The 14,930-nt window shown below is 33.1% G+C and overlaps 1 protein-coding gene across 1 annotated transcript in view; it reads left to right on the top strand.

Moving 5' to 3' along the window:
- The window catches only part of LETM2 (leucine zipper and EF-hand containing transmembrane protein 2), a 1,071,376-nt gene that overhangs the window by 744,582 nt on the left and 311,864 nt on the right, over positions 1–14,930 (top strand). The gene's annotated exons all lie outside the window — the stretch shown is intronic.

Below are 14,930 nucleotides of genomic sequence, written 5' to 3'. Positions count from 1 at the left end.
ACAGTTCATTAATACTACCCTAATGCTGTTTATGGTTTGGTTTGTTGCTTATTTATTCATCATCCACTATTTTTTAACTTTTCAAGATTGTAGACCTCTAAAGATCTTTTAAGTTTACAGTTTGCAGCAGTTAACTTTGTAGGCTAGTTAATTTAATGTTTTTAATTCTTTTATTAGCAGGGTAAGTGAATTGGTTATCGTGGAACCTTTTCAGGCAGGACAGAGGCCACAAGTGCAAGGGGTAAATGTAGTACATTCAACACATACACATATGTGTGTGCCATGCTGTTAACATTTATATTACAAAGGTGACTACATTTAACAGGCTCAGTTTATTTGATGAATTAAATAGTAATTAAAAAAAACACCTTTATTGAATTATCACTTGGGACACAGGCAAACATACATTTATATAAATGGAATTACACCATATTAACAATTTACAAACATTATACATCACATATAATGTTCTGTGCAATGTAATCAATCCAACATTACGTAAATTTGTTCACATTCTGCCTTCTCTTAAACCTCATTCCTCCTCCAAGACATTTTCCGCATATATTGTTCCCAGAGTTTCCATTTTTATATGTAATTTCCTCTTACCCTGTTATAAAGATCCCACTTCCTTTTATTTTATCTCTCTCACAATATTTGCTACTTTTAAGTGTGGGTGGTTTAGGCTTTGATTTCCATTTTCTAGTAACTGCTTTTTTTTGGCAGTCACCAGAATTGAACTTAAAAAAGCCTCACTATGTCTAGACAGTTCAAATCCAGTATCCTAGCTTTAAACAATGTCCTTAGTTACACCCATTTGCTCTCCCAGTATTCCTTTTTTTTTTCAAAACAGGTTTATTGTTTTAACATACAAGAGAAATATCATAACAATTTTATACAAGTAATTAAAAATAGATATGATTATAACATTCAACAAAACAACTAAAGTATTTACAAAGACATCCACTACAATCAGATCAATTAATTAAACTAAAATACCATGCTATTGAAATTAGGATTTTTTTAACAAATTTTGTAAATTATCCCATACAATATAATAAGATGTTTTTCTAGTTGTTCTTGACCTAATTGTGTTTATTTCCATATGGCACACTATATTCATAACATTTTTAAATTCATTGAGCGAAGGAGGTGTATCTGAAATCCAATTTCTGGTTATTATTTTCCTAGCCACTGCTAGAATAGACCATAGCAAGGGAAGCTTAACCTTTTTAACACTTTGAGGTACAGGTGTGTTGAATAATATAAGAGATTTAGAAATAATGAAATTATCTGTAAAAGAGCCTGCAAAAATTCATTAATTGACTTCCAGTATTCTTTCAATTTTATACAGTCATAAAACATATGAGCCCAGTCAGCATTAATTTCTACATTACATCTCTTACATAGATTATCTTTATTATTTATTTTATTCATCATCAAAGGTGTATAAAAGATCTATGTAAAATTTCCATGTATAAAGTCTCCAGACAATGGAAGACGTAGTTCTATAGGCAGATTCCAATATATATTGTTTATCTTGTTGATTTGGTGGATCCCCATTAATAGAAGTGAAATAATTCCAGTATGTATCTACACTGTAAAAAGTTTCTTGTCTGATAATTTTATGTATGTATGAAAGTTTACCTTTATCAGAAACTTTATGTTGTAAATGTAATATCAAGTAATCAATCAGTGTTGGAATAGATTATTTAACTGTTATAGACATTAGATCTATTTTATTAATGAGATGTTGTCTAAAGGTCTGAACCTCTAACCAGCAAGTTTCTCTTAGATCAAATTCTTGTTTTAAGAAATCTAGATTTTTAACTTTATTATCAGATATCAACTGATACCAGTACTTTAGATCATTATCTATAGCTAAATGAGTTCCTTCAGAAGTAGATGACAAAAGCATACCCTGAGTATACATTATAGGGAATATAATAAAATTCCATTCCCTATACTTAGGGTGCATGAATATAAAGTTACGATAGCTAATAATAATATTTAATGGGTAACAAACCATATGTTTAGGTGTAATAGGTGAAGTACAAAATTCCTTTAGTAACCATAACATGGAGTTATTTACAATCATATTTTTATGTGTTAAGGAGATTTTCATGAAGTGCATACTAATTAGCTCCCAATAATCTTTCCATTTTGCGACATATGACTGATCTATTAATAAAGTAATAACTTTTACAATAGAAGAGATAGTATATAAATTAAAGTCTGGAAAAGAAATACCCCTTGAGACCAGCTATTAGTATGTTTCTTTAATGCAATCCTAGGTCTATTAGGTGCCCATAGGAAATTTAACATTAGTGTATTCAGTTTCTTGATAATTATTTTTGTAGGTGGAAGTATTATTGATTGTATTAAGTATAAAATCTTGGAATATTATCATTTTAATAATTGTAAGTCTCTCTTCCATAGTAAATAACATATTATTCCAGGTATTAAAAAGATTTTGTATATTAAGAAAACAGGTATTATAATTATTATATATAATAGATTTAATATCTTTAGATAGTATTATACCTAAATAAGTTATCTGACCTGAATTGGGTACATATTTAGTAAAATCACTAATGAGAATATTTTTTCGTGTATATATAGGTAGTATTTTAGTTTTTCTTCATTGAATATTAAACCAGAAATACTTTTAAAATTCATCATTTTATCAAATAGAGACTGCATAGAAGAATTAGATCCTGCTGATGTAATTAGAACATCATCTGCAAAAGTTGAATTTTGGATGTTGTATTTTCATCTATTTCAAAACCCTCTATGTCAGTACTGTTTCTGATCAAATTAGCCCAAGGCTCCATTACTAAAGTGAATAATAGTGGAGAAAGTGGACATCCTTGTTTTGTACCTTTAAAATGGGTATTTTTGTGAAACATATGTTCCTACCTTAATATAAGCCAATGTTCCTTTGTATAAATGCTCAATTAGATTTACAAATGCATCTGAGAAGTTTGTGCACTTCAGTAAGGTAAACAGATAGTCCCAACTTACTGAATCAAATGCTGAACTTATATCAAGACTAATAAGTGTTAAATCTTTCTTTTTCCTATTTGCAAAATCAATTAATGTTAAAGTTCTTCTTATATTATCAAAAGTATTTCTATTTACAATGAAGCCTGTCTGATCTATATCTATAATGCCGGGATGATTGTCTTCAATCTATCAGCAAAAATACTCATAAACATTTTATAATCAACATTAAGTAATGAGATGGGCCGATATGAAGTACATCTAGTTGGGTCTTTATTAGGTTTTAAAATTGGCGAAATAAATGTATATTGCCAAGATGGGGGGGTTATTAACTCAGTTTGGGCCAAAATAAAAACCTTATGTATTAATGAATATGTACTTTTAGAAAGGATTTTATATATCTCTGGTATAATACCATCATTACCTGGTGCTTTGTTTGATTTAAGCTTATTTATTTGTGTAATAACCTCTGTATATGAAATACTTTTGTCCAATAGTTTAATCTGTTGTTTATTAAGCTGTTTATTCATGTTTGTGGTTATAAACTCCTTTATTTTATCTTTAGGTTCCATGTTAATGTTATTATGGTTAATTTTGTGAAAGTGATTTCTAAATTCATCTAGTATTTCTGGTATAATAGAAACATTCTTCTTTTTCCTTAGAGAAAAGATTTCTTTGATATGGTTTTGTTTATTCAACCTTTTTGTTTTATTTTTAAGTCTATGTAAGTATTTGGGGCTTATTGAATAAGACAAAAACTTGTATTTCTCTAAAGTTATTTTAACTTTATGAGTTAAAATTTCTTTGTATTTCTCATTTAGTTTGTTTATTTCTTCAATAACTTTCTTGTCCATAATATTTTCTTTATTATTATGTTTATAAGAGTCTAATTTACTTTGAATATCTAACAATTCCTTATCCCAAGATTTCCTTTTATTATTATACCATCTGATACTTTGTCCATATAGATATGATTTTAAGGCATCCCAAACATAGACAATGGAGACTTCAGGAGTATTATTTATGTCTAAAAATGTTTTACTTCTGAAAGTATATATTCTTTATAGTCTTTTAGTTGAGTTAAGTATGCTGGTATCCTTCTGATCTGAACATTATGAGTATTTTTTATCATGAATTCAAAAACAATTGAATTATGATCAGATATAGGACATGAAATGATTTTGGAATTAATTAAATCTGTTACCATCTGGTTAGAAATTAAGACCCTATCTATTTTTGAATAAGTTTTGTATCTGTTAGAAAAAAGGTGTATGGTAATGATTTTGAATCTATCTGATTATTAATATCATTCAAATTATAAGAATTAGCAAAATCATTTAAATGTTTTGCATTAGATGTAATTCTTCTTTTTCCTATAGTGGTAGTATCACTTTCATGTAGTATACAATTAAAGTCACCAGCTAAAATAATATCTCCTATAGAGAATGATATGATCTTATCAAGATGATGTTTCACTGTATTAATACCAATTCCAGGTATCCAATATACATTAATTAGAGTGCAAGTCTTCCCATTAATTTATATTGTAACCATACAAAACATTCCTTTGTCATCTTGATAAGACTTAATGGTTTTAGGAATAGGCATACTTTTATTCCATAAAATAGCCACTCCTCTTTTTTTCTGAGTGTGCTCTGAACTAACCAATACTGTATATTTGTTTGTGGCTAGTTTATCAATATCTTTTTTCAAGAGATGGGTTTCTTGCAGGAAGACTAGGTTGGCCTTATGTAAATTAATGTATCTTATTAGGCTTGCCCTTTTACACGGATTATTCAATCCATTAATGTTTAAAGAAATTCCTTGTAAAGATGTCATTTGGCATTTTTAAAACTTAAGAATCTTATGATCAAAATAACAAATAACAACATAAGTAATGTTACATCTCCTCCTTTAGGTGTACCTTTAAATATAGCTGTATTTATTGAATCTCTTATGGGATTTTGTATAGGATTCAATTTTGTTTGTAGTGACAATGAGTGTACAAAATATATTGTGGATGTCAAAACTATATACATATAACAATGAACAAGTGAAAATAATGTAAGGATTAAATCTTGCATCCAGCCTGGAGTTAAAAACTCCAACTTAGAGTAGTATTTACCACTCAAGTTAACCCCTACCCTAAGCAGCAGTACCTCAGCTACCACCTTATCAATTTAATACTGGTTATATTTAACTTAAATTAACAGCTTTCAATTCAATTATCTAGCAAGACAAAACTACACATTTGATAAAACAGCATCATATAAACTAAAATAAACTTTTTTTTTTTTTAAACTATTCATACTACTATATACATCTATGTAATATAATACACTTGTATTCAAATAGCATTCAAATAATCTTGATATTAGGAACCAAGAGGAGAGAGAGAAATAAAAGACGTGAAAGAGGGAGAGAGAGTGAAAGAAAGAGAGAGAGAAAAAAAAGGAAGGCATATTTACATATTAATTTATTCAAAGTAAAAATAAGTTCTAACATTCATTTAAATCAAAAACTTTGGCTAATATGGTTCAGACATTACATATATTAAGATGCATCTATTTTCTGTCATGTAAATGCAGTCAACAGCTTCCAAAAAAAAACCTTGAATTGCTTGTATATGAGCATTTTACTCATACTCATTATTGTCAATAGAATAAAATATATTTATAGAAATTGTTATAAATCATACTGCATAGTTAAGCAAATTCTCAGAAACACTTGCATTATTGTAAAAAAAGCCATCTGTATTTTGTATGTCTATACTACTGCTTTAAAATATATCACATGACAATTTCTTCCAGAATAGAGTTATAAAGTTATTTATGCTTGTCACTCAGATGAATTAAATGAGTTATAGTAATGTATATGTTTGGAACATAAGTTTTTAACACAGATTAGTATGCTGCAGTCAAGTAGATTTTCAAAAACACTTGAATAAATGTTTCATTTTCTATGCCTTCTAAAATAAGACATTTACTTTACTACAAGAAACTGCATCATTTAAAATCATTATAACTGACATATTTTATGAATTATAACATAGATATTTAAGGAAAATTATATAAAATAACTCACATTTAAATGTTAAAGAGTTCATTTTCCTTCACATAGTCGCATTTGCATCAGTTCTACTTCCTGGTAGAGTGTTCTTCCTGAATCTGCGATGTGTCAGTGTGATGTCTAGGTCAAAGGTCAAATTGACTGCTTTCAGCTTCTCTGTGAGAATTCTGAGAGTTGAAGCTTTTAAAACAACTCGAGGACACTGTTCATGAGGCAGCACACATCCCAGATTGTCTCCCTTAACATTTTGGCGGGAAACTTGTTAAAAACTAGTGACAAACATTCATTTAGCAGTGTAAATGCATCAAAACATGACAAAACCTTCGCAATGTATTTTACAGGTTATTACAGCCTCTATGTAAGTGAAGTTAAGCCCAAAGTTATTAATAAGTAATAAAACTCAATATTTTTGTCCCAACTCAATTTTTATGCAAATCTTATTATTTACTGTGTCTATATGATCAAAATCATTTCTATATATTAATATGAAAAAAAAATAAAGAGAAAGAATAAAGAAAAGAAAAAGAGAGTAGAAAATAAGAGTGTAAAGCAGAAATAGAAAAAATGTAAGAGAAAGCTATAAGAAGTATATACAACGGAATATTACTTACTGTTTATATTAATAGAGTTAAAATAAAACATATTATTTACTATTATTTAGTTCTAATTATTATTAGTTAAAGCATGACAGATTATTTACAAACAAGCATAAGCAGTATAATCAAGAAAGTATAATTAGGAATAGCATTTGAAGAACATATAAACTTTTTACAAGGAATAAATATGTTATTATTCCATTTATCATATTTTCATTACTCTTCTCTCCCTGCCCTCCCCACCCTTTACCCACTACATAATCTAAATAGAGTGTCATTGTTTAAACAAAGAAAAGAAGAAAAGGAGAAAAAAAAGAGAAGAAAAAAAATGTATCAAATTACTGACCTTACTTTTCTTTTTCAGAAAGAGAAACAAATTGAATAATAGCTTGTTATCAGTTCCTCAGATATTTTGACTGGTTATGAAACAAAACATTTCTTTGCACACAGAGAATAACTTTGATTAAATCTTTTTCAGAATATTTGTGGCTTTCTGGAAATGCAGGAACAATATTTAAAAAGATTAATAATGAAGTAAAATGATGAGAGAAAAAAAAAGAAAAAAAAACATAGAACAAATCATTTGTTTTTTAGTCTCTTCTTCTTCTCTGAAGTCTTCCACGAAGTTTCAGTTGCCAGTCTCTTTAATGAAGGACTAGCCCATTCCATTTCCTCTATTTTATCCAAAATCTTATTTTTTTGATAAACAGTAAAGCAGAGTCTAAGTCATCAAAAATTTTAGGACCATCAGGAAGGAAGATTTTTAGCTTGGCAGGAAACAGAAGGTATGTTTTAAACTGTGCTTTTCTAAGCTCCCTTATTAGTGGCAGAAAAACTTTTCTTTTAGCTATTACCAAGGAAGAATAGTCATTGTCAAAACGCACAGTTGTCTCATTAATCTTAACAGGAGCTTTAGCCCAAGCAGATTTAAGAACCATCTCTTTATCAAAAGATGATAGAAATCTAACTATAACTGATCTAGGATAGTTTTTGTTAGAGTTAGTATTAGCTATAGATCTATGTGCTCATTCGATACCAAAAGAGAATGCTTCTGGTAAGTCTAAAGTTTTAGGGAGCCATGTTGTTAAAAAAGAAGTAATATTGTTACCTTCAATATTTTCTGGCAGTCCAAAAATCCGAATGTTATTAGCCTAGATCTATTTTCCAGATCATCCAGCTTTGTTTGTAAATGTGTATTTTGTTTCAGCAGAAACTCAATGTTGATTTCCTCTTCTTGGATTCTATTTTCCATGTCATTCACAGCTTCTTCTATGCCTGTCATCTGGATCTTCTGTTGTTGCAGGTCTATATGTAACAAGTCTATTTGTTTTGTAGTTTTTCTATGAAGGTATCTATTTTAGTATCCATTTTATCCATCTTAGCAGTAAGTTGCTGGATTATAGTTATCAGAGACTGAAGTTCTTTCTTGATGCTGGAGTCTTGAGAATTTGTCTTACTGGAACTCATTTCAGACTGATAAACTGACAGGAAAATTTCCAAACTGATTTCTGACAGGAATATTGTTAAAATTTCCTTTCTTTTTTAGATATAGTTCAAGAACTATATAAAACAAACATATTTAGAAAGAAAATTACTTCAAAAATTATTTTTTTAAGTAATTAATTCTTGTCAGTGTAATGAAATTGGTGGAGCTGAAGAAATCTGCTGCTATCCTGTGTTCATCCTTGGCCATGCCCCAATCTCTCCCAGTATTCCTGACAGAGTACTCTGTAGAGAATTTTTAAAGTCTGCCAACTCATTGCACTCCAAAAACATATGCTCACAGGTACCTGTTTCTTCCTCTTTACACCTCCAGCATTTGCCGTCTATGTGAGGAAAAATTCTTTGCAATCTCCTTGGGGTATAAATTACCAATGCAAACACTTCTAGGCAAAAATCTTAAAACTTCTACAGTTTCTCACATATTTGGGAGCCATACTTATATCCTATTGTTTATTTATGAATTCCTTATCTAATCTCTCATCCCAATCTTTTCTGATCTCCTGTGATTGATTCCTGTAGTTATTGTGGAATCTTTTATATACCCTACTAATTATCCCTTTTTTAACAGCAGCTTCTGTTCTAGATTCAGCTACAAGCTCAACCAGTGCAGGTCTTTCACTTAGGATTCCCCTATCCCTTTCTCTTTGTCTATACTCTGATATCGATCTCTGATATACTGTAGTCTATCTTTAGGCTGCGATTCAGATGTGTTCTTGGCTCTTCCCATTCAGTTACATTTGGTTCATTTGTTATCTCCCTCCAGTAAATTCCAGCCCCCTCTTGCCTGTTGTACATACCCCTAATTACAGTCATCCCTATCAGCAGAAGCTCCTTTCTCCAGTCCCTTGTTGGCTTAGTTCTTAGTATACTTTCTGCTGCTTTATTAATATAATATTCTGTATGACAGTTGTTATTCTCCTTAAAGATCTATATCCAAAATGTCACTATTTCCTTATTTCTTGAATTCCCCCTCTGCTTCATCATCCTTTTTCACTTTGACTTGTTTCTTTCTGCTTGTGTTATGTTTAAGAGCCTTAACTGTGTAGCTGTAAAATATCCCTTCAAATCAGGTAATCCTAAACCTCCTTGTCATATTGGAAGGACTAGCTAATCCCACTCTTGTCCCCTTCCCCTCCTAGATAAAAATCCTTCAACTGTGCATTAATTATTATCCGCAACTTCTCCTCTGGTCTGTAAAAAATATGCCTGACCTATGTATAAAACTAAGGGGACTAAAACATTTTTGCTGCTTGTATCTTGCTGTTCATATCCATATGCAAGAGCTTCCAGTTTCTCAGTTTTTGTATTTTTTTCTTGTTTACTCTCTTCCCACATATCCTTAGCAGCCATAACTGCATCATTTTTAGCCCATACTCCTAAATACTTGCTGAACCAATTAATGAGTGGGTAAATAGTTTGCAGCTTTAGCCTTTGTTTTATCTTCATTAATTGTATATCCCCAAAAAACCCAGAACTGTCTCAGAATGTTCTACATCACTGAGATGTCTTTTCTTGTTTCATCAGGTACAAAATAGTATCTGCAGATAAAGCCAACTTTTCTTGAATACCAGACCAATTATATCCTTGAATTTCTGAGTTCCTTATCATTTTTTTTTTGCTAATGGCTGCAAGTATAATGCAGATAACAAAGGGGAAAGAAGATATCCCTGTCTGGTTTCTCTGTTCAGATACAACTTATCAGTGGGGAACCCTCCTATTTTGATGTTTGCCTTCTATCCATCCTATACCCTCTTAATTAACCTTTTTTATATCAGGAAATGCAAATGTTTGCATTCCCATACTCAAATCTCAGCTTACTCTGCTGAGTGCTTTCTCTGCATCAAATCCCACCATCAACCAACTTTAACATTAACTGGCTATCCTGTAATAGCAGTCTCTCAACCATTCACCTTAATCTTCATGGGTTCACTCAACTCATTCAATCCCCTACCCGAATCAAAACCCTAACAATCATACCTTACTTGACTGGATCCTAGTCAGCAAAGCCCCTCATGCTTACCTAGCAGGCTGCTTACCTGACAGTCTTAGTGACCACTCCCCCACTTTCCTAATTCAGCACCACACAAACAGTCTCAAGCCCATTATCCATAGGCAAATATGGAACAAGTTCAACTTCAACCCCAACTCCTTCATCTCTTCCCTGCAAAAAATTAACTGGTCACCACTAAAATACCTCAACTTAGATGAGGCTGTCCACTTCTTCAACAGTACCTTCCTCTCCATCCTAAACACCCATGCTCCTGTAAGAAATGCCAAAGTCAGATCCAGGCATGCCCCATGGTTACAAAAGACCACCAGAACCCTAATGAAATCCAGAGATAAGGCCTGGGAGCACTGGCGACTAAGAAAAAATAACTCAGGCAATTATTCCTTGAACTGCGCAATAAAGCCAAAAAGCATATAAAATTAGACAAATCCCTCTACTATAAATCCACCCTAAACTCTAACAGCCACAACCCCAAGCAGTTCTGGTCCACTATTAACACTATCCTCCACCCAGGGAAGGTTGATACCCCCCAGCCGTCCATTCCCCCCTCCTCCAGCAATATTGCTGAATCCTTCAACAAACACTTCACTGAAACTATAACATCTCTAAACAAACAACACTTCCCTACAACAGCCCCCCAACTCCTAACCCTAAACCCCCCCACTCCTCTTTTCTTCTTCACCTCAGTACCTACCTCCAACATAAAAAGACTGTTGTCAAAACTTAAATCCACCAAACTCACAGCTGACAACCTCCCCTCTGAATACTTGAAAATTGCAGCAGATACACTTGCCTACCCAATTTCAACTCTAATCAACCGATCCATAACAGAAGGCTATATTCCCTCGATATGGAAAATATCCCACATCATTCCCCTCCACAAAGGCACCCTCTCCACCAACCTCTCCAATTACCGCCCCATTGCTATTCTCTCCCCTCTCTCCAAGATACTTGAAAATGTATCAACACCCAGGTCTCCAACTACCTCCTAGCTAATAATCTCCTCTCCAAAACCCAACATGGTTTCAGGCCATATCACAGTACTACCTCTGCTCTGCTCTCCTTCACCAACACTATACTTCATCACAAAAACAATGGCCTCTTCTCTACTGCCGTATTTCTAGATCTCTCAAAGGCCTTCGACATGGCATCTCATGAGCTACTACTCTCTACTCTCCCCAACCTCTCCTTCTCACAGTCAGCCTGCAACTGGTCCCACAGCTATCTACACGAACGCCAGTAATCAATAATCTGGGACAATAACATATTACCTCGCCTCCCATTTACTCTGAGTTCCCAAGGGTCTACCCTCTGCTATTCTCAGTTTTCACTAACAGCCTACATACTGCCACCACACAAGCATCTCTTATACAGTACGCAGATGACTCTACTCTCATCTGCTCTGCCCCCACTCTACCAGAACTACAACAAATCACAAAGGAATCATTTTCTTCTGTAGAAAGCTGGCTACCCAATGCTCAGCTCCTACTCAACCCAAGTAAGACAAAACTTCTCCTGTTCCAACCTTCCAAAGCCACCCAAAACACCCCCTCACTTCAACATTCTTGCCAAAGACAATACCATAATCTCTCCATCAGTACACACAAAATTACTCAGTGTGGAAATAGACGACAAACTTAGATTTGACACCCACATATCTCTCACAATAAAAAAAGTTCGCAAGAAACTTGGTGCATTATATCGAAGCCGCCAATTCCTAACCAAGGCAGCTAGAATCTCTATAACCAATTCCCAGCTAATCTCCACCCTACTCTATGCATCCCCCATACTTACCAACCTTAAACAGACAGACCTACACAAGCTGGATGCTTGTTACAACAAAATTGCTAAAATTGGTACTGGAACCTCCTACCACAGCCATCATTGTATCTCCCTTAAAGAGCTAAACTGGCTAGAACTCCCACAACTCCTTCACTTTAATCAACTCACCCTCACTCATAAACTTATTAACCACCCCCGTAACATCCCCTCTAACCCTTCTCCAACCCTATCACCCCACTAGGCTCATAAGATTAAGCAACAAAAATCAACTCACTGTTATCAAACCCAAAAACTCATCAGGAGAAGCCATATTTTCATGTACCATATCTAAACTTTGGAACAATCTTCCACCCTCTATAACTACACTACCTTCCAGCAGCCTTTTCAAGACTGCGCTCAAATTCCACTTAAATTTGCACTGGCTTTGTCCTTGTTCTAATACAGACTAACACCCCCACCCTTACCCACCCACCTAGACTCTTAACCCAACTATACTACCGCCACTACTAACCACAGTCAGAAATAGTTGTCTTTACATACTTTAACATCTTGTCTGACAACTTTGTTACTAATATTATAAATGACAAGAAACTATCTTAACTTGCAACATTTACTGTATATACTGTTGATAATCAATATATTGTTATTGTATTAAAGCCAACAACCTGTAATGTTGTTTACTATTGCTGCAACTTTGTATCTCTATTTATCATGTACATGATGTGGAGCTTTTCTCCCTGGGCATCCGCTGAAAAAGGACCTGCGACCAGTCAGAATTTCCCAGTAAGCAAATGTAAATAAATACATAAAGTAAAATAAATAAAATCAACAATGACATTGTTTACATTCTGCTTTCCTCTAGACTATCTTCATTCTATTAATGTTTTCATCCACAAAACCACATTAATCAATATCTGTCAGTTTTGGCAACACCTTTGCCATTATTTTAGTCATTATAGACATAAACAGATTATAATCATGATTTAAAATTAAAATTGGCCTATATGAAGCTGAATCTGATGGGCCTTTATTGTCTTCAGAAATTACAGCCACCACAGCTTTTTTCAAGGATGTGGGTGCTTCCTGTCCTTTTAAAATACTGTTAAACAAGACCTTCCAAAATTTTCTCACTTTCTTTCGTCCTAACTTTCACCAGAATACCATCTATACCTGGAAACTTTCCTGCAGATTGGTTATACATTACCATTTATGTCTCCTCTCCTCCTATCTTAACTGTTAATTGTGGAACCTCGCCTACCTCTAACCTTGGCATATTTAAGTCTTCCACAAATAGTTCCATTTGTGCTTTTTCTTGAATCCCCACTTCTCTGCTTTATACAAATTTTCATAAAATGTCTCCTTAATACCTCTACAGGATCTGTGGTTATTTTTCTTGTTATAAGCTCCCCAAGTTTAACTACTCATTCTTCTTTCAGTTGCCTAAATCGATATGTCAAAAGTTTTTGTGCTTTGGAGTTATCAAAAAACATTTGCGTAACAGCAAGCTTTCTAATCTCATACATATTATCCAAGTTCTCCCTTATTTTCTCTTTGGCACTCTCCAGTTGCACTGCCGTTGTTCTTTGAGATTCCCCTTTTTCTATACTACTTTCACCTTTGTCATCCCCTCTAAATAATTATTGTTAATTCTTAACCACATCTCTTTTTTTTTTATTTCTACACTATTTTTAAACTCCACTTCATTTTATCTAACTCACTAGCTGTAACTTCTGGAGTACGTTCTATCTTCTCTAATAACTCCCGAATAATTTTCACTACCCATTCCTTAAATTCCTCTCTTTTTAACAGGTAGGTGGAGAAGCACCAGTACCTCATACTTACTTCATTACTCCACATTTTTGTCTTTTTTTATTTTCAAACAAGAAATATATTTATTGAATTATCACTTATGACATAGGCAATCATGCATTTATAGAAATGAAAACAAACCATACTGACATATTTTCAGTTGCAAACATTATATATCACATGTAATCTAGACGCTTGGGCACTAATTGGTGTCTGTTCTTTTATCTTTATTTCCCCTCCCCTTCCTCATGTCAAAAACAGTTTGCATGCTTTGAGAAACCATTGACTTTTATCCTGGAAGAAATGGTGCTTTGGCTTTTTTATTGCCCTATAATCAGCTTGTCTGCTTGGAAACATAAGAGGAAAAATGGTAGTCCTCAGCTGCAGGCTTCTAAAGACAAGCTGCCACATTTATTGCTAAAAGAAATTCATTATATTTAGTGTTCTCTTCTTTACTTGTTTCCATTTAAAATGTATTATTTTAAGCCAAGGTCTTAATTCAGACATTCACCTAAACATATCAGCTGTACTGATCTGTGTGCTTTTGCACCCCATTTCCCACCTAAACAACCCAAGATTACAGTCTATTAACTTAAATTACTTTTGTCTATTTTTTTTCTCTTTTTGTATTGTAATCCTAACATTTCTTAATATTAAAAAAGGAAGGAAAAAAAGCCATTTGTTTACTTTAGTGTCTTTATCACATACAAAAACAACTAGAAATGCTTTGCTGTAAAACACAATTTATGTCATGAAAAGTTTCGTAGAAATACTATTAAGAACAGAAGTTGTTTTACTGCAGTTTACTTCATCCTTCCTCTTCCCCTCCCCTGAGAGTCCTTCCAAAGATTAATGACATGAAGTGCGGGAAATGCCTTTCAGTTCCCCACAAGTCTGACATAGTTAACAAACGTTCATACTTTCCACTTTTTCTTACACAGCCGTATTTCACAAATGCGAGTGATGCTCTTCAGCCTCACATTTGTTCATTATTTTCCATGTTGCTGGTCTTCCTCCTGTTCATCTGTATCTGCCAACTCCAGACTCTGGTTCAGTTCCAAGGTACTCCTGATTCTTCCAGTCAGTTCATGTGCTTTCCTTTGTCTCTCAAGTATTTTCCTTTGAAACAAAGGAAATGGTTTCATTGGCAAAGTCTCTCCATG

This window comes from Protopterus annectens, chromosome 1.part0 (assembly GCF_019279795.1).
Source record: "Protopterus annectens isolate FY-2018-M chromosome 1.part0, PAN1.0, whole genome shotgun sequence".
Classification (NCBI taxonomy): domain Eukaryota; kingdom Metazoa; phylum Chordata; order Ceratodontiformes; family Protopteridae; genus Protopterus; species Protopterus annectens.
The sequence above is the reverse complement of the archived record's forward strand: the minus strand, read 5'-3'. Positions and strand labels throughout refer to the sequence as shown.